The sequence below is a fragment of the Acomys minous genome (genome assembly GCF_964271855.1).
Source record: "Acomys minous genome assembly, chromosome: 6".
NCBI classification, from domain to species: domain Eukaryota; kingdom Metazoa; phylum Chordata; class Mammalia; order Rodentia; family Muridae; genus Acomys; species Acomys minous.
The window spans coordinates 61,681,201-61,705,869 of NC_140487.1; the positions used below are offsets into that span (position 1 = coordinate 61,681,201).

The 24,669-nt window shown below is 40.9% G+C and overlaps 1 protein-coding gene and 1 long non-coding RNA gene across 3 annotated transcripts in view; one reads left to right on the forward strand and one right to left on the reverse strand.

Moving 5' to 3' along the window:
* The window catches only part of CNTNAP2 (contactin associated protein 2), a 2,010,562-nt gene that overhangs the window by 365,106 nt on the left and 1,620,787 nt on the right, over positions 1-24,669 (reverse strand). The window lies entirely within an intron of this gene.
* On the forward strand, positions 12,687-17,168 carry LOC311600920. Of its 2 annotated transcripts, none has more exons than XR_014780413.1 (3): positions 12,687-12,791; positions 15,160-15,391; positions 16,579-17,168. It is a non-coding gene; the product is annotated as an uncharacterized lncRNA (long non-coding RNA). The 2 variants fall into 2 exon arrangements; XR_014780414.1 differs by lacking the exon at positions 12,687-12,791 and adding an exon at positions 12,855-13,318.

The window sequence follows — 24,669 nt, forward strand, 5'->3', positions numbered from 1 at the left end:
AAACAACCAAACCAAACCAAGCCAAACCAACCAACCAACCAACCAACCAAACAAACAAACAAACAAATATCAACAATAACAACAACCACAACCAACACACACACACACACACACACACACACACACACACACACACACACACACACACAAGCAAGATGCAATTAGAAAAAAAAATCACCTTGACTACCAGATATTTCCAAAAATGCCTTCACATGTCAGTCTGGTTGTAATGATGAGGGTAACCCTTTCCTTCTTTAACACGGCTCTGTTTATCAAGGAGTTAAAAAATGAGCACAGTGATTTTATAAGCGAAAGAAGAATGTGCTTCTAGGAAGTTGTGTCTCTTATGGAGCTTTGTGATTTCTCTCCTTTTGCTTCCTCTCTGCCTCTCTTTGACTGCTCCTCCTACCCAAGCTGGGAATGCACAGTGTGGTTGTCAGCACTGCTGCATATGCTGTAAACAGGAGCTAGGCTCCGTGGAGCACCCACATGACATGTGCATGGAAAGGTAGCACTGGGGAGCCACAGTGAGAAGTAGCACGCTTGGTGAGGAGGTCCTATCTGAGCAATCAGAAGATGTCAATCAATACAAATCATGCACTGGGCTGCAAAAGGCAGCGCAGGCATCCTAACCAGTGCTACCCATCACCATGTGGAGGCTGAGTGTCTGAAGTATGAACAGCTTTCCTTGGAAGGAGCTGAGGTCTCTCTCTGGCTCCTCTGTGGAAAGTATGAAGATACTAAAAAGGCGCAGGAGACTAGAGAGTTTAATGAAAGCTAATGCCTGAATTATAAAATGCGGGTAGTTGTTTAATTTTTTTTTTAACTTGAGGTTCTTCATAAGCTACAAAAATCAGTCATAGGGCCTGCCAAATGTCTTGTCTTTGGAAAACTCTCTGGTGTTACAGGGCCATATTTTCTCTGAACTGAAACATTCTCTCCTGGAGTATGTGTGTGTAATGGAAGTAAAGGAAACTTCCAAGGCGTAGTAAGGTCCTGAAACTTAGAAAAGTCACAATGTCCTTCCCTGGGTTAAAGCTGCAGTAAGTATTGTTTGAGGGTAGAGATCCTCTGATCTGCAGAGCTGTCTTCAAGTGGTATAGGGAGCACCAGGGATGCGCTGGCATGCTGAAGTGGTCTCTTTGGTGATGCAGCTGTGAGCAAACCCTCTCCTGTTCTCCTGTAAGTAGCCTCAATCAACTCACTGGTTGATTCATTAAGCTAGATTGGTGTAATCCTCCCATTGGTCTGTCGTCGTCGTCGGTGCACTATCTCAATGAATACATGACACAACAGTGGTCATAAGATTAGCGATAGAGTACTTGCCGAGTATATGCATTGCCCTGCATCTAATTCTCCATTCTAACAAAACAACAGACAAACAACATCTGCAGAAACCCAATAACGACGCAAGAAATGAATGTAGCAAGAAAGCTCTCTCACAATGATGTGGCTGTAAAGAAAATTTGGCATGAAAAGCAAGTGGACCCTTTCATGACACTTTGTCAGACGCCTAGGCTTTGGACCCGTGAGCCAGGGAATTGGAAAGAACTAGAAACTTCAATTCCTAAAATACACAACATACATATCTTACCAGGTCTGGAAAACTATTATAAAATCTGTGCCCTGTAGCTTCTGCTTCGAGAGTTGCTTATTAATTTTCATTATGGATTATAATAATAATAGTAATCATCATCATCATTATCATCACTATTACAATTATGATGATGATGATGATGATGATGTTTTCCTTGACATATAGATAAAAAAGAAAACACTCCCAGAAGTCTGTGCCTGCAAAGAGAAAGGCTCATTATGAAGATATGGCAGTGGAGAATGAGTGGATCTGAGGACATATAGAGCAACTTGGAAAACAGAGTCCGGTGTTTTCTGGTCAGTCAATACCTTGGCTGCAGATGGAGTGATGCAACATCGTGTTAAGGTTCAAACTCCTGGTACAAATGAGCCTGTGACCATCCCCACAGAACAACAGAAGGCGGCCTCTCTGTGATCCTGGTCCCACTGATGCCCATCCTCTGCATCAGGTTTTCCTCACCCAGGAGCAAACCGGTACCCTTGGATTTCAGAGGAGAACCCTCTATGCCACCTTCCTGGAGGGAGTAGAGTTTCTGTGTTTGTTGAGCTGAAAGTGACACAAAGGGGCCCCAGGGAAAGGGAGAGCCTGCTCAGCCAGGGAAGTTAGCCTAAAAGTCCATGAAAGCTCTTTCATAGCAAGGAAGAAGACTGCTATTTGCATCTCAAAATCGAAACACTGTCTGATGTTCTGTAAATTAAAGGGTTAGATCTGTGCATTTGTTTTATGCTAATGAACACAGATTTTTCCAATCCAGTAACTAAGCATCCCTGCATGCTGCTGTGATAAATAAGTATTTACTCTAAGGAGGGAAAAACAAACAAAAAATAAAACAAAGTTGCTACCCATGCTTGCTTGTATAACTCAAGGGCATACTCTTGGCGCTTAACATTAATAAACAATAACAGAGAATCTTTGGTCATAACATCTTCCTCATGAGAATGTCATGTGGGTATAAAACAAGCCCTAATTTTCTTTACTGAAACCGCTTCTCTCAGCTGGGCTTGTATCAGTCCCGGAGCAGACATCATCAGCCTGTGCTCCGTCCTAATTCCAGCACTGCCGCTCAGCCTGCAGTTGGCCGCTATTTCCTGCTCGGCTGCTTGCTTGCTTTGATTTAAGCAGGAGAGATTTTCTTTTTTTAATTAGGATCTTTGTCTAGATCCCCAAGCTAAGTCGTGCTGGGGGATTCTTGGTGTTTCACTAATGGACTTCAAAACTTCTTTGCAACCTCTCTTCATATCCTTGTAGGCATTTCAGGTTCAGAGGACAACTGCGGATGGCCACCTCTGTGCTTTTGTGACATTGGGGAGCCACAGTGCTTTCCTTCTCGGTCAAGCGTTCTATTGAGTTTTCTGTGTGGACTTGGGCCCTTGGCAAAAATTATGGTGGCAGTGACTAGGCTCTTCCAGCTGCCTAGTAAAGGACCCTTCAGTGGATGAAGTTGCGGTCATCAAAAGTGCGGTCTCTGGGTAGCTGTTGATAATGTGGAAGGGCATGATTCCATTCTTAAGCAGAGAAGAGCTGCACGGCCACTTCAGGAAGGTGGGATGCTTTCTTCTCGGCTTGCTTCTATTTATTTTTAAAACTCATGTCAAGTATTGAGTTTAAAAATCAACGAACACCGAGAGGTCCCTGGGTGGTAAGTGGGGTCTCCTCCCATGCTCTACTTGAGCATTAGTTCTTCAGGATTCAGAACCCATTTCCCCATAAATGCTAAGTGATTAGGTTACACATGAGAGCTTCCCTACTAAGGGAGAGAGAATAAGGTAATTTATGCAGAGGACCAAGGGCTGCAATCATTTAGAAATGTTGCTTTGAGGAAAGTAGAATTCTAAGATGTTCTAAATTTAATGACAAAAAGTAGAGAAAGGGTACGGGGCGGGGGGGGGGGGAGGAAGAGAATCAGGGAGCAGATACAGGCTGAAGCTACCGAGAGACTGCTCCATGGTCTTTAAAATCTACTTATTTAATTTATGTGTGTGTGCTTGCAGGAATTATGCATACCACATTTGTACAGGTGCCCGTGGAAACTCGAAGGGAACATCCGATACCCTGGAGGTGAGGTTACAGGTGGTTTCCAGTCACCTGGTGTGCGTGCTGTGTACTCTGCGCGGCTAACAAGTGCTCCTAACCACTGAGCCACCTCTCCAGCCTGTGTTCAATATGTTTGACTGTGTTAAACCTTTCAGTTCAAGGCCCTGATGATTGCGCCCTAGCACCGCCACCTCTTGCTTATGTATAACCTAAACCCGAACAATCCAGAATCAGCAAGTATGTTTCCCATGGACTCCTTCCACACTGCCGGCCCCCTGGTTCCAGGTAACCTGGCCCTCTTACCCACCACTGATGTATGTTCCATTTAAGTGCTCGCCTTCCCAGGCGTTCCCTGTAAAAGTGCTACTGCCTCTTCGATCAGGGAACAGTTTTGTAACTACTACCTCGCCTCACTGCTTGCAGTTGTACAATCTTGCCCTAAAGCCTGGTCCTCTTCTGGAAAACAACTGCGGTGACTCAATGATTCCTTCTATTTCAGAAAACTCGATGTCTAAACACTCTTTTATAATGCATTTATATATTATAAATACATAAAGGTCCATGCTTTGGAGTATTTTTATATACGTGCTCAGACATTAACTTGTTAACTTTCTCCTAACATGCTGCTTCAGTGAACACCAGAGTCTGGTCCTTTTCTGCACCTGCAATGACTCAATAAATGCTCTTATTTAGAAGACTCCTTGGTCAGAAGAATTTCACTTAAGCACATATATCTATGAGTATTATCATATACGTCTACATGCTCATAAGTTAAACGATGGCTAATTTTCTCCCTCAAGCTGCTCCGGCAGACACTGTGTGTTTCCATGACCATAGTGCTTCACTTGATGAGAATTTAAATTTTGTTCCAGGAAGCAGAATCAAGAAATTCCACACAAGCTCAACCTACTCACGTCAGTGCCTGACGTCATCACAAACAATACCATGAACATATGTGCTGCCTGCATAAGGTACTATTGTCTATCTCACTGACAGCTCTTTCCACACTGTCCTTAACTGTAGACCATGTAAGTCAAGACTACAAGTGGATTAAACAAGACAATTAGGGAAACTCTCTTTGTCATATTAATAATTGGTGAACATCGAGGCTAAGATATGTCAGAGTGATTGTTCCAGCCAGTGGTACACAAAAAGCTCCACTTGAAGGAAGATTTTTTTTTCCTTTAGGTAAAGAGAAACTATAAAGCAACAATTTCATTTCTTCTGCAAGATATTGCGTCTCCATCTCCGTGAGGTATCTGGGACCCTGTGTCACTCACATTGGAAGAAGGGAGGTTTTGGGACTATGCTGTGAGCACAAGAGCTTTGGATTCTTTCAAGTATAATGACAGTTAATACTGCTATCTATTTGAGTTCGCGCATTGTGAGTCTACCACGCGTTTGCTGTTGACAGCACATAATCTGCTTACTTAGAGCTTTGCTGATACTTTCGCTCCGCTGTTTATTCTATATTGAGGACAGTCCTTGAAGCCAACGCACTGGAACAATGCCTCTCTTACCTTGAATGAGGTCAATTTGTGAGTGGGTGTACATTATCAGCATGTTGTGTGTTAGCGGTGAAAAAAAAAAAAACCCAAAGTATATTTCTCAAGTTTCTCTTAAACTTTATATATACCACAGAGTCTCACTGCCATGAGCTCTCCCAGGTAAACAGCTGTTTGTTCATTTGACCAAAATTAGGGCCTGTCATTCACACACAATGACAGAAAAGCAGATTTTAAATGCATCAAGATGCTGTTTTCCTCTTATAAGGCTGTCAAGAATAAGGGATATGTGCAGGGAAGTAGGAAAACAAGCACCGTGCCTGTTTATGTATGCGAAGCTGAACAGTTATGACTTGAAAGTTAGCAAATGCCATGGAGTGGCTTGAAGGCAATGGTGTCCGTAGGCTCAGATGTTTGAGTAGTTTGGGGGCTCCGCTTGGGAAGGTTTTAGAGGTACAGATTTACAAGAGGAAGTATGCCTATTTACTTAACATCCATCTTGATCTAAAAACATCTTAACCCCTAACTTACTAAGCTTATTTGAAGCTTATGCTAATAGAGATGAGATATGACAGATATTAATCTCCATTCAGAAATTTAGACCCAACAAGATAGGAAAGATGTTTACTTCAAGTTTGCCAAATACAAATAGCCAAATCACTTTGAATGTAACATTTATATAATTTCTGATCGTCTTATGGTTCTTCCTGCTGTATGTAGTTTATTTTACTAGTGTGTAATAATATAAATGTACATGTTAAAAAAGAAACATAATAAAAAATGAGTAAGCATGTCACTCGAGGTGGGCTTTGAGATTATAAAGCCGTGAGTCACTTCTGGCTTGCTAGCTCTCTGCTTTGTGCTGGAGGCAAGGATGTGAATTCTTAGCTTCTAGGTCTCTTGACCATGACTGCTGCTCGATGCCATGCCTTCCACCATGATGGACTTATCTCCCTGGAACCATAAGTCCAAATACATGCTTTCTTCTGTAAGTGGTCTTGGCCATGGTATTTTTATTGAAGTAACAGCAAAGTAAATAATTTAGACTATTTCTCGTCCTTACAAAATCAGTTCCACACCTAGCAATATGTCCTGTGGGTATGTCTCTCTTGTCCACGAAGTACATGCAAGGGTACTGTAGTAGTGTTTTCATGTTGGCAAATGAGGCACTAATGATGTCTGAGATTTAAAGATAGTATTGCTTTTGCCTGTGAAAAATCAGATATCAGGAATTTAGAGACCAAGAAAGAAAATAAAACATTTCATTGGTTCTGAGAACTAAATAAAAATAATGTGTAAATGAACACTTTCTGGTCCTATTTAGGGTCAGTGTGACACACTATCAGGTAACTATAAAAACTAACCCATAGATGGAAGTTTGCTTTATTTTTATTCTGAGAAACACTCCTCATTTTTCTTTTCTTGTATTGTTTTTTTTTTCCCCTTAGAGGGAATAGGGGCCTGCTGTTAGACTAGGATATCCTGAGCTCCGAGTCCTTTTGCCATAGGTTTCAGAGACTTGAGGTTATCGGTTTGTGTCTGTACACATGGGTTAGTATTCAATGCCCTAAAAATTGTTGTGGTAAGACCACCAACATTAGATCTGTCTTCCCAGGAAATAAGTGAAAAAATGAAGTCTCGTTAAGTGTAGTTACAAGGCTGCGTGCAGATCTTAGAACACATTTACCTTGTATGTTAGTTACTTTCCTGTTGCTATGAGAAAGCAACACGACCAAGTCAAATTATAGAGTTTTTTTTTTTTTTTTTTTTTTTTTTTTTTTTTTTTTTTTAGGGTTTGCCATTCATGAGGGATAGGAGTCTATCACCATGATGGTGAGGAGCATGGTAGCATGAAATAGGCATGGCCCTGGCGCAGCAGCTGATCCAAAGCAGGAGGCAGAGAGAAACATGGAATGGCAGGGGTCTTTTAAAACCTCAAGGCTGGCCCCCAGTGACACGCCTCTTCTAACAAAGGCCACACCTCCTAATCCTCCCCAAATAGTTCCACTCGCTGGGGACCAAGTATTAAACTATCCGAGTCTATGAGGGCCATTCTCACTTAAAACACCACAGCTCGGATAATTGTCACTTCACACCTGTCCGTTTACAGCGCTCTAGCCCAGTGTAGGCAAGCACTGTCCTATCTTACTTTTAGGCTGTAGTCCTGTAGAGTACAGCTACTTAGACTGTGGAGTGTGACCCCACGTGGGGCTCACCCATATGAGCCAATGTGAGGTTTCTAGATAGTTCCTTACCACCATTCTTCAGCATATATGGATCACATTACTGTATCTTGGGATTATGATGAATCAGAATGCTTGAGAGGGAATGAATTCCTATTCCAAATAATTCGGCAGTCTTGGGAAGTCCCCCAAATTGTTCTTACAAAGGCTGCAAAGACACGGCTGACACTGTGTAGGGAGTTGCACAGCTGACAGTTTGAGAATACAGAAAAATCCCAATGCTGGAACAGTAGTATCTTGGAGAACAAGTGGGTTGAACCACAAAGTCTTTGAGGGACAAGAAGATTCCTGGGATGCCCTCTGGACAGAGTACTCAAATCTAGATGCTTTCCAGAGCTCAGCCATGGAAGATTCTGACTGTCTGGATGCTGGGATGAGTAACACATCTGACTTCTGGTCTTATAGTAACATGTCATAGTCAAGACACTGGATACAAACAGGAACTGTCCTCAGAGAGTCCCCAAACTTTTTCACACTTCACACAGCCATTTTGAATGCACATATATATATATTCCAAAAAATTACCATAAACAAGATTTGCATTGTAGATCAAAGCAGCTGGTAAGAGCAGATGATAGTAACCTCAGAATTTCTCACACATACAAAATAAATAAATAAATAAACAAATAAATAAATAATCTTATGTCCTTAAATGATAAAACATCAAGGAAAAACTAAGAATGTAAGAAAAGGATAACACACCCTATAGACAGGCAGGTTTAAAATAACTATAAAGAAAATTGTAAAATGACAAAGCATTGTTGATAAGAGCCCAAATTAAAAAATGGATTTATGATTGGTGCTATTCAACTACTATGCAGCAAGAAACATAAATGTTCAAAATAACATACAAGTTTCAGGAGGCTCATGAACAAAATGTTGACTGAAAGAGGCCAAGGGCAAATAATTCACACTATGTGATTACATAATAATATCTATTTCAAAAACACCAAAGCTATGAATTCAGTCTTTAAATTAAGTTAATATTCTTTTTAAGTCATTCATTTATTTTCAATTTATTCACTCTAAACCCTTATAGTAGCCGCCTCCCTCATCTCCTCCTGGTTCCACCCTCTGTCCTTTCCCCCCTTCTCCAGTCCCCTAGTCCTCAGAAAGGGGGAGCCCTCATGCCCTACCATCTGACTGCTGCATCTCGTGTCATATCCAGTCTCATCAGGACTACCTGCATCCTCTTCCTCTGTGGCCTGGCAAGGCTGCCCCACCAGGAGGAAGTGATCAGTGAGTGGGCAACAGAGTCCATGTCAGAGGCAGCCCCTACTCTCCATGTCATGAGACCCACAAGGAAACTGCTGCCTATGACTACATCTGAATAGGGAGCCTAGATTCTCTCCATGCATGGTCCTTGGTTGGTGCATCAGCCTCTGCATGCCTTCCTGGGCCCAGGTTTGTTGGCTTTGTTGGTCTCCTTGTAGAGTTCCTATCCTCTTCCGGTCCTTTTTATCCCCCAACTCTTCTGTAAGACTCCCAGTGCTCAGCCTCAAAGTTTGGCTGTGAGTCTCAGCATTTGCTTTGATCCTCTGCTGGGAGGGGGTCTTTTAGAGGACCTCCATGGTAGGCTCCCTTCCTGTTCCTTCTCTTCAACCCCTTCTGGTGTCTATTCTATTTACCCTTCTGGATGAGAAGTAAGCATCCTCCCTAGGGTCCTCCTCGTTACTTAGCTTCTTTAGGTCTGTGAATCATGATGCAGTTATACTGTATTATGTGCCTAATATCTGCTTATAAGGGAATATATACCGTGTGTGCCTTTCTGGGTCTGGGTTAACTCATTCAGGATGATCATTTCTAGTTCCATCTATTTGCCTGCAAATTCCATGATTTCCTTGTTTTTAATAGTTTTAGTTTTAGTATTCCATTGTGTAAATGTACTACAGTTTCTTTATCCACTCTTCAGTTTATGTACATCTAGTTGTTTCTAGATTCTGGTTATTATGAACAAAGCTGGTATGAACATAGTTGAGCAAATGTCCTTGTATGGTAGAGCATCTGTTGGGTATTCTCTCAGGAGTGGCATAGCTGAGTTCGTAGATATCGCTATTCTCAATTTTCTGAGAAAGCACTAGATTGATTTCCAAAGTGGTTGTACAAGTTTGTACTCCCACCAGCAATGGAGGAATGTTCCCCTTTCTTCACATCCATGCCAGCATGCGCTGTCACTTGAGTTTTTATCTTAGCCATTCTGATAGGTGTTAAGATGGAATCTCAGAATCATTTTGATTTGCATTTCCCTGATGATTAAGGCTGATGAGCATTTCTGTGTGTGTCTCAGTCATCTGATATTTCTCTGTTGAGAATTATGTTTAGCTCTGAAATCCATTTTCAAATTGGGTTATTTGGTTTGGCGGTGGTTAATCTCTTGAGTTCTTTATATATGTTGGATATTAGCCTTTTGTCAGATGTAAGGTTGGTGAAGATCTTTGCCCAGTCTATAGGCTGTTGTTTTCTTCTGATGACAGTGTCCTTTGTCTTACAGAATTTTTCCAGTTCCATGAGGTCCCACTTATTAATTGTTGATCTTAGAGCATGAGCTGTTGGTGTTCTGTTCAGGAAGTTGTCTCCTGTGCCAATGCACTCAAGGGTCTTCATCACTTTTTCTTCTAACAGATTTAGTGTGTCTGGTTTTATGTGGAGGTCTTTAATCCACTTGGACTTCAGTTTTGTTCTGGGTAATAAAAATGGATGTATTTGCATTTTTCTACTTGTAGACATCCACTGAGACCAGCACCATTTGTTATAGATACTTTTTTCCATTGTATGGTTTTGGCTTCTTTGTCAAAAATCCAAGTGTCTATAAGGTATATGGGTTTACTCTGGGTCTTCGATTCTATTGTATTGATCTACCAGTCTGTTTCTATCCTAGTACCATGCATCTTTTATTACTGTTGCTTTATAGTACAGCTTGGATTCAGGGGGAAGGAGATACCTCCACAATTTCTTTTATTGTACAGGATTGTCATAGCAACTTGGTTTCTTTTGTTTTTCCATATGAGAATTAGTATTTTTTAAGTAGATAGATGATATGCATGTAAGTTAGAGCTCAGACCGTCAAAACTGCATTTTTTATATCAACAGTCATTACAAATAATCACTTATTAAGAATTAATTATAATTGATTAGATTGTAATTCTTTATTAACTTATCAAAACTTATTGTGATTTGTTACTATTTGCCACAGGAAAAATATAGATGAATTTAACAAGAAGTTTTAAGAACTTTATTAAAGTCAATAATATAGGGACACTGCCAGATATCAAATCCCATTGTCGTGACACACCAGTGACATAGCATCAAGGTTAAACAGCATTGACAAAGGGAACAAAATCTAGGATTCTAAGGAGATCAGTATATATAAAAACTTGATGTACGTTGGTGACTGAGGAAGAGACAATATACACGAGAGGAAGGGGTGAGGTGAAACTCTGTATTCTGCTCATTTTGCTTGAACATAAAGCTACTATAAAAATAACAGAACAAAAACTTGATTTAAGAGAGAAGTGGATTTATGTTAGTAGAGAGAGGAGTTCTCTTCTCTATTTAATGATGGAAAATTACATAAAAAAAAAAACCCAAGAAACTGTGGTAGCCACGTAGAAAGCATGTATATATAATGGCAGAAGTATGGAAAATAGCCGAAGATTTTGAGAAATATAAAATATCTTTAGGGCATGAAGCACAAAAGAGAAGTTAGTAATACAAGTCACAAAATATAAACTAAAGAATACAATAGAACATTCTTTTACATTCAAGTTTACATCTCTGGTACATTAAACTATAGCATGATCCAAAGGAAAAACCAGAGGCTACAAGAGGATCATGGTTCTGTGTATAAATGATACGCTATCAACGTCTGGTCTCTACAAGGTAATATGCTGTAGAATTGAGAGCACATTTAAACAGTTCACGTCTAAAGAAACATGAAAGTGTCCCGTTTTTCTGTTAATAAAAATTTTGAAGGAAGTCAGTTTATCTTCATCAGATTTTATGATCACATTGGTGAAACAGCATGTACAGGTGCTAATTTTTATGAAACAAACTATGACCAAACAACCTCTAAAATATTACTTGGCTGGATGCATAAAGCCATAGAATGATTTGGAAATACCTAGTAAGGCTTAAAACTTTCTAATCCTAGCTATTTTTACCTTAGAGAAATCCTTGCCCCAAACTTCATGGAAGCAATACACAAAAATCTCAGAGGAAAACTATTTGCAGTAATAAAAAGAACTGGAAGCAATATAAATTTTCACAAAAGAACATATAAATAACTTGAAGTGTAGTCATATGAGCAGACTACTATAAAACAGAAAAGGCAATAAACAACAGCTACGTGCACCAATATGAGTAACTCTTGAAATATAACAGCTTTTGAGTCTAAAAAGCAATTTTGTGAAAAGAAGTGCATTATATGATATTCATTTAAATTGCAAAAATACAGAATACTCTCATATACATGCGTGCGTGCGCACACACACACCACACACACACACCACACACACACACCACACACACACACCACACACACACACACACACACACACACACACACACCACACACACACACAAATACATGGGCACACAGATATTCCTTGCTTTGTAGCTCTAATGTACACAAACTTAGTTTTCTGTGTTAGTTAAATTACTCCAGCCTCATGACATGATTCAAATTTATCCACTTAAAGGCATAATAAGATATATTAAGATGGACAATTGCATACTGCAAAGCCTCTTTATCCATAGGTAAAATGTTCAAGTTTTATTGCTAGCTCTTCTGTCCAGAAACATTCCATGTATGAAAAGGTCACTCATGATGAGTGACAAGATGCCATATTGCTTTCAGAGTCTGTTAATGGTTATCTGTTTCATGGCTGTTATTGTTTTCTGGAAACGACAGAAAAGCTTGCGGTTGTATTGTCTCCCCGTTTCCAAGTGACAGGCTGTGTGACAAGTTACAAAAACAGACCTTGGAAAGGAGATGGTGGCCAACTAAGATGAAGGTGATCAAGAAGCAGAGAGTGATGACATAGACAGTGAAGTCTGAATTGAATACAGGCTGCACAGTAGAAGGAACAGGCCGCCGTGCCACACCTGGGGACTCTGCCTTTGTGGGCAGAAGAACACAGTGAGCTGGCCAAGTCAAATGAGGAAAATGGTTGTGATGAAGAAGATCACAGTGTTCCGGAGGAAAAGACACTAGGCCAACATTTCACAGAAAAGAACTTTTGTAACATTCGAAGTCCGGAGGGTCAAACACGGAGCTGATGAAACGTTATCAGGGAGCCTGCGTCATTACGTTTCTGTTGCTGTGGTGACGCACCATGAGCAAGACCACTGACGGCAAAAAGAGGTGGTTTGGCTGATGGTTGCAAAAAGATAATATTTCATTGTGGTGGGAAGGTATGACAGCAGAGGAAGGGACGGAGGGAGGAGCAGAAAGCCAAGGGTTCACAACATCAGTGATGAACAGGAAGCAGAGAGAGTAAGCAGGAAGTGAGAAGTTTTGCGCTCAGAGCTTGACCCTGCTGATATACTTCTTCTAGCAAGCCCAGGCCACCCAGGACTCCCCCGATAGTAAATCAACTGCAAGCAAGTGTCCAAGCGCCCGAGCTATGGGGCCATTTCTCATTCAAACCACTGCGGGGCCCAACATCAGAAATATCGTCCTGATAGCAACACACTGTAAGTCACACAAGAGCAGCAGGAAGGAAGTTTAGGATGGCTCAGAGGTTCTTACAGACAAATTAACTATTCTCACTGCCTCTGATGCCTTGGAATGCACTTCTGTAAGTAGAATCAACTTTCATTATTTTCTCATAAACGTATCGCAAATTAGACCTTCCAATACTTTGATTAAAAAAAATCAGAGATCATGGGATTATTGTCACCCTTGCTACTGGTCCTTCGTACTGCATCAGTCATGCCAGGTGAGCAAAGAGACATGTTTAAGGATGCACTTACGTGTATGTGTACATGGAGATGTATGACAAATATAACGTGAATATAATCAGATTAATTCTAAGGAACATAGTCAGTGTATTATGTTCCTTTACAACAGTGGTTCTCAACCTTTCTAATGCAGTGTGCTCCTTTAATATAGTTCCTCATGTTGTGGTGACCCCTTCAACCAAAAATTATTTTCATTGCTACTTCATGACTGTAGTTTTCTACTGTGGTAAACCATAATGTAAATACCTGTGTTTTTCCGATAGACTTAGGTGACCCCTGTAAAAGAGACATTTGAATCCCAAAGGGGGTCGCGACCCAGAGGTTTAAAACTGCTGGTCTAAAATATACTAGAGAAATTATGATTAAGGCAGGTATGCAGCGTTTCACCATGCCTTAGCAATGCGTTCAATTATTTGGTTGTAGCAAACCCTAGAAATTTATTTTTTACTTTATGCTTAAAAAAAAAAGTCTGAACTATTTTGTTAGAATGAAAATAAATAATAACCATGACAGAAAAGAATGGTTTTTTAGAACATGAAAATGGTAACAAGAAGCCTGGAAAATATAACTTGCCTCTTGTCATTGGTTGTCTGTCAATCTTAAGGAAGAAATATAAGCGTCTAGACAGCTCATGGTTGCTTTTGGCTGTCAGTCATTAATAGTAAGGAAATAAAAGTATACATGCTCACTTAATCCTTTCTCTTCAATTTATAGTCTGTTATGTGACTTCTGAAAACTAATGATCACGGAAGCATTCACACATTGCATCACATTTTTAAGGTCTCTGATTGTATGTGCCGCAAAGGAATTCTTTGTGAATATAGGCAGGTTTTAGGACCCTGTAGCTGTCACAGTCCTAAAGGAATCTCTGCAGAGACAGATTAAGCATACCTGTCTGCGTTTCAAACCTCTCAATTTCTGTTACCAGCCCTGCCAACTTCCCCCTTTTGTCTAAGATGTATTTTAGCATGTCTCTTGTCATGGTCTCTGTATGTAAATCTGGTAAAACATTGTGATGCATGCGGTGATCCTTCCTGTGGCTGCTGGAGCTAATTACTAGAAATGTAGAGGCTTAGTGGAGTGCAAAGAAATCTCACATGGGCCTGGCTGTTTTGGCAGAGCACCTTCCTCTGGGGCCCTGTGGGGTGGAATCCCTTTCCTTGCCTTTCTGTTCTCTGAGGCCACCGGGGCCATCATTGGACGGTTCCCTGGCTCCATCTTCACAGGGAGTAGTTGCGTTAAATGCACACTGCATCCTCTGAACTTCTAATCCTACTTCCAAGGCTCTGTGTGGTCAGATTTGACCTACTAGGTGAATGTAGAGTCATTTCTCCATTAAAAAGCATTCACTGAAGCCAGGAGCGGCAGCACACGCCTGTAATCTGAGCACCGGGGGAGGCAGAGGCAGGTGAATCTCTGTGAGTTCGAGGCCAGCCTGGTCCACAAAGTGAGTCCAGGACAGGCAGGGCTACACTGAGAAACCCTGTATTAATAAAACCAAAACCAAAACCAAAAAAAAAAAAAAAACAACAACCCAAAAACAAACAAAACAAAACAAAACAACAACAACAACAACAAAAAAGTCACTGTATCTCATTACAGACTCCCAGGTTCTAAAGATTAGGACATGCTCATTTTCAGGCAGAGAGTATCATTCTGCCTGCTAAGATATCTTTACTGGCTCAGGACTGTGCATGAAATAAAAAAAAAAAATCTCACCATAAGCCCCCAACATTTTATTATATTTGTAGGTTGTTGAATACAAATTAACTCCAGGCAACGAATCACTTACAAAAGCTTTCTGTTATATTTTCTTTAGTGAAGAAACAAAACAAACTAAAATCTTGCACTAAAATAAAGGACACTCAGTATGATCACACTTCTGTCGCCGGCATCCTCAACCTTCAAATCCATCTGTGTGTCCCGCCTCGTCTGTCCTGAAAGCGTTTGGTTTATTCCGGGGGAAGAGTGAAGTTTCCGCATCACCAGCGCCAGCCTCAAACCTATGTCTCCAAAGACGCGGAGAGCGGTTTAATTTTCACATTTCAATGGTATTTTCAGACAGAGCTGCACATAAATCCGCAGTTTCAGGGCTTCAGATGCACTCTGACGGATAACGAGACAGACTTGTTTCCACACTGTTAATGTAAAAGACTGCTCACTGTGGAGCCCACCATGCCTCCTCTCGAAGCGGCACAATGCATTTATCCAAACTTTAGAGAGGACGATACTTCTACTGCACTACACTACTGAGGCAATTCATGAAATCCCACAAGCCCAATGAATAAACCCTGTAGTTTGCGAATTTACAGTTTTGTGGATAGCGCTCGGATAGCTTTTGATATCTGTTTATTTGACACAAGAAAATGTGCCGTTTTCCATCAATAAACTCACAAGGAGTAGAGAGGTGTCATAATGAAGTGCTCAGGGCAGGAGAGCTGTATACTCTGGGCTCCATCAATGTGGGGAGAGTAGATGTGTGTGGTGGCTCATGGGTTTGTTCAAATACATTTTTCCCTGTAAAAACTGCCTTCAGAAATGACTGTCCCTTCAGTTTATATGAGGCAAATCAGAGGTATGAGCAAACCTTGAACATGTCAGCAAAATATTATAATTGCTTAAGAAACGTTTGTTAGGATGTTATAAACATTCCTGTGGGGCCGAGGATTGTCTGGTCAACGGAGCTTAGCCCTCAGTTGATGTACCAATTACTGCAAACATCTTCCTGGAAAATTGAGTGAAATTATTTGAATTGCCCACTTTTGTAAAGGAACAGAGTGTGATTTTGCGATTTCTCCTGTCAATTCCTTTTCTTTTTCCTCAGTGTTCATGTTAAAACAAACAAATCAAAGACAAAATGGGGCGAGGGGGTGGATCACTATCATTAGCCTTTCAGTATTAGCTCTGTGAGGCTAACTCGGGCTTTTTTTCTCTAAGACATCGCAGTCACTATTAAGTTTATTGGCACAAAGTATAGGTTATTTCACAGAGAGTTCTTTTTCTTTTTTTTCATCCTGCTGTTCATGCTTTCTCTCTCGATGTACCAATCACGGTCCTGATTTCCGAGGCTGGTAAACACTATTGTCTCTGTCTGAGAACAACCGTGCGTGAGCTCTTCTGGGCCCCAGACAGTAGGGTTTAGTTACAATGAATATTGGAGATGTATTAGAAATGGCTTTTCTTTGTGTTATATTTTCTCCATAATATCACATATATGTGTCGTGATTTTGTTTTTTAGATCTGGAAGAATCATAGATTCCCCTGCGGCTTTGTAGATAGCCATGATTTTCCAGGGACAGTGAACCCAAGATGGAAGAAGCCGCTGTAAGGTGCTCAAACTCCGCTCTGCAGAGGACATTGGCAACTGGGTCAAAAGAAACATTTTTTTTTTCCTGGTAACTGAGCGATAACACTTCTGAGTCATGCTGGATTATTGAACAGCACACACACTGGAAAACCACCCACAGCAGCTATTGGCTCCTACAGATCAATTTGTAATAAAAGTTCTCTTCACAGTACATACTCCTAAAGACCGCCCTTCCCAAGGACGGTTCTTGTGTGATGCTGATACACCTTTGCTTTAGTTTTCTAGTTTATGACATCTGCACATTCCTCTTGATGCCATTCAGCTGTTTAAGCTCCTCTTTGGCCGGATCCAAGGTCAGCGAGAACACTGATAGTCACCTGGGTTTACCGATGACACTCCAATGAGCGCGAGAGATCCTAACTTAGCAGCAGGAGCTGTCACCCTCCAGATTGTGGACTGAGTGTGTGCCCCTTTCTAAACCTCAGTTCCCAGTGAGAAGAGCTTAGGAAACAGGGCGTGTAAGAAGCAACCAGGCCACGAGGATGCTACCCTCACAGTGGGATTAGTGCCCTTACCAAAAACCGGCCCAATGAAAGAACTCCTTTTTTGTGCCTGTGCCCTCACCAGTCACCACTTTAGCACCACCTCGCCCCCTCACCTCACATCCAGCCACTCTAACTGTGAGACATAAGATTTGTTGTTTACAATCACTAGATGGATGCTGTCGTGGGTCCCAGATGATGGAGACTCACTGGCTTTGGTTATTAGCCACTACGGAAATCTACAGCTGATAACCAAAGCCAGTGCTTTGGGGAGAATAGAACCGTCCATTTAAGAACATTTTCCCCTAGGAAGGACCGGGGGAATGCAGCACCTTGATTGATTTTGAAGTTCTATGGACTTGCTTTATCAGCTATCTGGTTTAACCAACCAAGAGGAGAGAGATGTTCAATTGGAAAGTTCTTTTGGGCGTGGGCGGGGCGGGCGTGGGCGGGGCAGACAGGCTGGTACTTTCTTCCTGCTTGAAGGACAGAGGGGGAGCGGTGTGAAGTCTATTTAAAAATCTAACCGAACTGTAACAAATAGTGAGGCCAAGAGGTCACAACATGAAACATTTCTGTAATGAAAGATGAAGCATTTTAATCAGATACCAAGGAACAAGGGCTAAGAATGAAGCTCTATTTGTTCCGAACAGTTTAAACAGACACTCTGCTGAATCATTCATTGTCTTATGAACGCTTCCTGCAAGGGATAAGAAAGAGCAGCAGATGTAGGAAATGGAGAGAACTGCCTCTGAAGGCAGAAGAACAAAGCTTCTAGTATTTTCTAAAAGGTGGCCCTGTTCATTGGAAGCTTTACACAAAGCCTGCCAGAAAAACCCAGGAAGGGAGCTGTATTCACACAGTTGCGCTTGTTAATTTTTTTTTTTTTAGATTCAAAAGGCTATTCTAATTCTATCATAAGCCTAAGCAAAATCTCCACAGTAATAAGTCAAGCTTACAACTGTATAATACATGTAATGTGATCAGCTGGGGCATGGACGTAAAAAAATACAAGATATAACCGCATCTCAGAAATTATATCCTAGAGTTGCTACAGCGATTGAAGAGTTCAGACTGTTGGTGTATCTGTTTCATCATGGTTTAAAAACATGCTTATGTGCAACTGGAAACATATAAAGTACACGAGTGATCTTGCAAACTTGTTGAGAAGACAAATTGTTCATTCGCTATAGATCAGAGAGGACTAGGGGAAAACGATGTCTTCTGTGTGTAGCAGTCCCCACTGCCTTCATGCAGTCAAGGAACCGGTGATTGTATGCACCAGATGAGGCCAGTCAACATTCTAGCGCAGAGCAGGGAGGACCACACAAGCCCTGCTAGCTAGATGATGCTCCTAGAGGAGGAGGAGGAGGAATGCGTTTTCCTTCTGGTAGTGTGGTACCTGGTGGGCGGACCATATTCCAGTGGCTGGTCCTGCATCCATGTGGGTGCTTGTAGCACTAACTGGATTCACTAGGTGGGAGAGAGAGTGTATGTGTGTGTGAGAGAAAAGAGAGAATGAATCTGGGGAGGGGGTGTGCAGGGAGATGTGGAGTCGGAAAAGAGCAGTAGGAGTGAATATGATAGAAATGCATTGTATTAGTGTAAGAAATTATTAATAAATTAAAGGCATTACATATATTTTATAGCTTTTTCTTATTTACTTATGTGTCACAAGGGTGGTTAAGAGAAGTGAAATATATAATAAAATCATTGAAAAAATTTGAAAGCCCTATTCTTGCCCTGAATTGTATTAGTTCCTAAAAATAAAAAAATAAAAAATAAAAAAAAAGAAAGAAGGAAAAGAAAAGAAAAAAAAAAGAAAAAAAAAGCCAAGGTATATAATTTACATGATGAGTTTTTAGCCTGAAGATCACATAGGGCACTCTCAGTTTTTAGAATCTCCAAAATGATATGCAGAATTTTGTGTTTATATGAAAATGCACATTTTATAGCAATAGGGATCATAGATAAGGTTGAAGTTACAACTCAAGAAAAGGTGAGGTGCAGTTGAAGAGCTCGCTTTACATATGTGTTCAGTCTGTCAAGGTTCATGACAATTCCTGCTGAGCATTTTCATGTCAGCTTTAAAGCACATGGCTCTCAGCTTCCAAAATGAAGAGACAGGGCTGGGTGGGTGTAGGAACTGATAAGGAAGAGAGCAATTACGCCATCAAATTATAAGCATCTTGGAGAATTTGGAGGCGCTCGGCTTTTCTCATAATATTTAACCATACATGAAGCTAATTATGCTGCCAGATAGCATCAAGCCACAGAGAGAGAAAATCTGTGAACTTAATGGTCGTTTTTAGAAGCAAGATCATTTTTCTTCAGGAATAGGCTGTAGTCATAAAATGGCTTACATTTAATAAAGATTGTACAGACATTTGGGAAACCATGAAATACAAGGTGAGTGTGAGTTGATGAATAATTAAGCTTATTTCTGAATACCAGCTAGTGGATGAGCCTCATTTACCAACTGAAATGTTAAAGGGGACCAACTTGAAGGAAATATACCAGAGAAATACACACAAGTATTTCTGTAATTCTTCTATATGATGCAGTTGAAAACATGTTAAAAATCCCCCTTTCAGTCTACAACTAGATAGAAAAGTAAATACATAGCCTATCTGCAGAGATCTATTCAAATACATGTTAATATATAGCTTTTCATCAGCTTGAGGAGGTACACATATACCTACCTACCTACCTACATACATACATACATACACACACATGTATATCACCTTCAGGAAGTATTGCTGTATGTTATTTAATGCATGGGTACTGATGCATGCATGTCTGTGTGGTACATGTATGTATGGTACACATCTCTCTCTCTCTCTCTCTCTCTCTCTCTCTGTGTGTGTGTGTGTGTGTGTGTGTACATGCATGCACACATACAGAGGCCAGATATCAACATGTAGTATCTTCCTTTATCACTCTGCACTTTACTTTTTGAGGAAGGCTCTCTCATTGAGCCAACTATCTAGGCTGCCAACTATCTAGGCTGGCTGGTCAGTGAGCTCCAAAAATCTGTCTTTAGCTCCCTGATACTGGGGTACAGGCACATTTCACTACGTCTGATACTTCTCCCATGTGTGCTGGGTTTCCCAATTCATGTCTTCAAGCTTGTGTGGCAAGTACTTTACTGACTAAGCCACTTCCCCCAGCCCTTTCTGGCCTTCTTTAACTGGCTACTCCACTGCAGTCGTGACATTAATAATCATGTTCTATTATAATCCAGAGCACACTGGTCTCAAGATAATAAAATATGAATTCAAGTAATGAATGCAGTATTAGTATGGTAGCAAGACAACCTCTCCAGTTGGGTTGCTAACACCACAAGCTTGTAGTATGCAGCTGTCAGCAGGACTCTGCTCTGGAGTTGCCTAGGATGCAGCCAGGAAGCCTTTGCTGTGCTAAGCAGCCCTATGAGACTGAAGGCTGAGAGTGTAGGCTTTGGAGTCAGTTAGCTTGGGTTAGAGTCCAGCCCTGTCAGTTCCGTGATGGAGTACATTATTACAGCTGTCTCCATTTTCCTATCTGTATCCTAAAGCTAATACTATTAGCTCCTTAGAATACTTGTGAGGACTAAATGAACTAATCTGTGAAGTGCTTAACTCCACATGACACGTGGTAGATGTGCAACAGATGTTACCTCTAATCACTGTCAGAGGACTATCAGCACAGACTACTGTTATCATTACGCCTGTACCTCACCATAGAGGCTTTCTCCCCTGAGGTAGGCAGGCACAGATAGCTGCATTCATCTCTTTTTCCCCTCATTACTTGAATGAATTACTCAAGGTTGGGCGATTTATAAAGAAAACAGGTTTACACAACTCACAGTTGCAGAGATTAAAAGGGCATGCTTTGGTATGCCGATGGCTTCATGAGAAGGAGAAGATCACTCGAAAGGGAAATGGAGGGGGAGTGGATGGAGGGGAGAAGGGAGATGGGGGTAGCCAGGAAGGGAAACTGTGGTCAAGATATTGTATAAGAGAAGAATATTTTCAATAAAGGAATAAGATGGGTTAGCTTATATGTTGGTGAGATTCACTGAGATATTCACACATACGTATCCAGCCTCCCTTTAGCCCCATGCTGGCACACTTTTCTCATCACTATCCTATGTTTGGCAGACATATCTCAGCTTCCACACACAAGGGCAAGCAGGCAGTACTTGTCTTTTGGTGAGAAATTTGTTACGCAACACATTATTTTCTAGTTCTATTAATTTTGCTGTAAGTGACAGGGGTTCAGCACTCCTTCTTGGCTGAATACTACCGTATTGTGTAAGTATACCAAGGTTCTTTTATATGTTCATGTGTTGATGGACAGCCAGGCTGATTATGTATCTATTTTAAAAATCAAGATAGGGTCTCACTATACAGCTCTAGGTGTCCTGGAACTCACTATGTAGACTAGGCTGACCTCATCCTCAGAGATCCACCTGCCTCTGCCACCCAAATGTTGGGATTAAAGGTGTGCACCTTTATACCCAGCTTGATTGTATATCTTACCTATTATAAATATTACTGCTGTAAACAAGGGAACACATATTTCTTTGATATATTGCTTACATTTCCATTAACTATACACTTAGAAAGGTAGGCAAGAAGGATGAATGAAGTGATGACACTTGCCGTCAAGCCTAATGACTTGTATTTGATATTTGGAACCCACATAGTAGAAGGAGAGAACTGACTCCTATAACTTGTCCTCTGACCTCCACATACATGTTACAGTACATTTGTCTTAAAAACTCTAAATAAATAATTATAAAAATTTAAATGTATAACTAGAAGTAAGGCAGCTACGTCATATCATAAATGTAGTTTTAGTTTTGAGGATACTGCATCATATTTTTTTCACAAAGGTTATACTAATTTGCATTCCCATCAACAAAGTATGAAAGTTTCCCTTTCTCAATATCCACCAGTCCTTACTTCCTAGAAGTTTTACAGCCTCTCTCATTGCTATGTAGAAGCAAGCAGTCAGACTTTCAACACATACACATATGAGGGAAACCCACATCTAAACCATAGCAATAGCCAAACTCTTCACGAGGATTGGTATGGCTCCATGGGTCTCCTGTGGTGAGGACTCCTTCTTCTCAAAAGTACTGTTGCTAAAGGGTTGGGGTTACACCCTCATCTTCATCCTCTCAACAGTTCTGAGCTCTTTGAGATTCCAAGAGAAATCTCTTGGGCTTGACAAGACCTCTGAGTTGTGTCTCCATTCCCCCAAGATGGGGCCATCATTGGGTTTACTTCCTAGGGTAGTTCTAACGAAGAAGCACAGATGAAATGCTGATGGCTCAAAGCAACACACATGTATTCCCTGATGATCCTGGGGTCAGAAATCCCCAGCGCTGGTGTGGACAGGCTTGGATCCTCTCAGAAGATCTCGGTGACAGTCCACTCAATGCTTCTCCCAGCTTCCAGTGGTAGTCAACAACCTTCTAGTTCCCTGGCTTACACTGGGGCAATGCCCAAATCCACCTGTACCTTCACAAGGTCTTCTCCATAGGTGATAGTCAATCTGTTTTCTGTTCTTGTAGCTCTAAAGGTCTGACCCACCAGGAGCCAATGTTCCCTTGGCTTGATTATACCCATAAGCACCATCTACTTCCAACTAAGAACACACTCACAGATGCTGCATGTTAGGGCATCAATGTATCTTTTTTAAACACACGAATCTGTAATAATCACCATATATGAATGAAAACAACCCCCCAAAAATGTCATTGTCATCAATAGTTTATGAATCTATCAAGATTGGAAAAATATCCTCTTTTCTCAGTGATTCATGCAAATATGTCTCCATTAACACTTGAATATTCCCTCCAAGATGCATTTTGAAAGACTGGAAAAATGGCCCAGCAGTTAAAGTCGTTTGCTGTTCTACCAGAGGACCCAAGCTTGGTTCCTAGTACTGACACTAGCTGGCTTACAGCTACCTGTAATTTCATCTCCATGGGATTTGATATCCTTCTAGCCTTTGCATGTATCTGCACATATATAGCATATATACGTAAGCATATAAATACATATAAATAAAGAAATAAAGACTTATGTAGAAATAGACTCCCCATTATGAGGTATTAGGAGACTGGAAATTATCCTCTATAGCATTTAAACGCAGAGTGTGTCTTGTGGGGCAATCAATCATAAATGCCACCATAAGCATGGGTAGTGATCCAAGGGGATTATGGTCTTACAAGTAAAGGTAGTGAGACCTGAGCTGGTACATCCTATTCCACTGCATGATGTCCCATACCACGCTGGGAATGTGCAGAGTCCCCACCTTCAGTAAGGATCTCATCAGGTAAGAGTGCTCTCTTTTGAGCATCTCAGCCTTCCGGACCTGGAACAGAATAAGCATTTATTCTTTACAAATATCCAATTTGTTTTACTTAGTTATAGCATCAGGAAATGAGCTACAGCAGCTTGCATAACACTTGAGGCTTTAAAAAATCTTAAAGAAGGATTTCTATTATGAGGATCTAACAATACGTTTTAAATGTGTGTTTGCATTATGCCATTGTTGGATGTGGACCCATTGTGAACCCTTCATTGAATTCCCTCATTTTCTTTATTAGCCTCGTTCCTTTCATTTTTAAAAACATATATTAGGGAGAGATAAATGGCATGAGTGTAAATCTTTGCAATTAAGCATAAATGAAGAACTAAACATTTTTATTAAATTAAACCGTCAAAGATTGCTCACTCACCCCTTTCTATTTCTGGCTCATAAATTCTCCACTGCTGGCAAATCTATTCAGTATGTAAGTGCAGCTCAGCATTTGGAGCATTTTTCTGGTTCCAGTTCACATTGCATTTTCTCATTAAATCTTACGCTTGCTTCCTGTGGATTCTCTGTATGATTTCTATAGGGACCTCTTGTTCTAGTGATTTAAAAAAAAAATCACTATTCTAAGAGTAAGTCATCTGCTTGGCCAAAAGATCCCCACCTGGAATGGCCTTTCTTCATTCTCACTTCCACCTCAAGGTCCTAATAAGGTGATTATGAGCTTTCTTTAGAGACACATAGTTTCATTGGTCCTGTTTTGTTCTAGACAAAAACAATTCTGTGATTAGAACATTCTTTTTTCATGACTATCTGCAGCCTGCTACAAGCCTGGTTTGTGCTTTCCTCTAGTTGGGCTTATACAACAGGGTACCATACTGGGAGGCTTGTCAACAATAGGGATGTAGTTCTCATGGTTCTGCAAGCTGAGAAATTTATGCAGAGTCAGTGTCTGGTGGAGGACCACTCTCAGGCTCATTGATGGTACATCCCTTGCACTCACATGTTGGAAGAAGTGTAGGAGACCTTCTGGGGTCTTCTTTATTAGGACAGTTAGCATCATTCATGGGGACTGAGCCCATGATTAGGCTCCCGAAGTCTACTCCTAATGCTGTGGCACTGGCGATTAGGTTTCAGTGTGTGTAACTGGGAAGGACAGAGACTT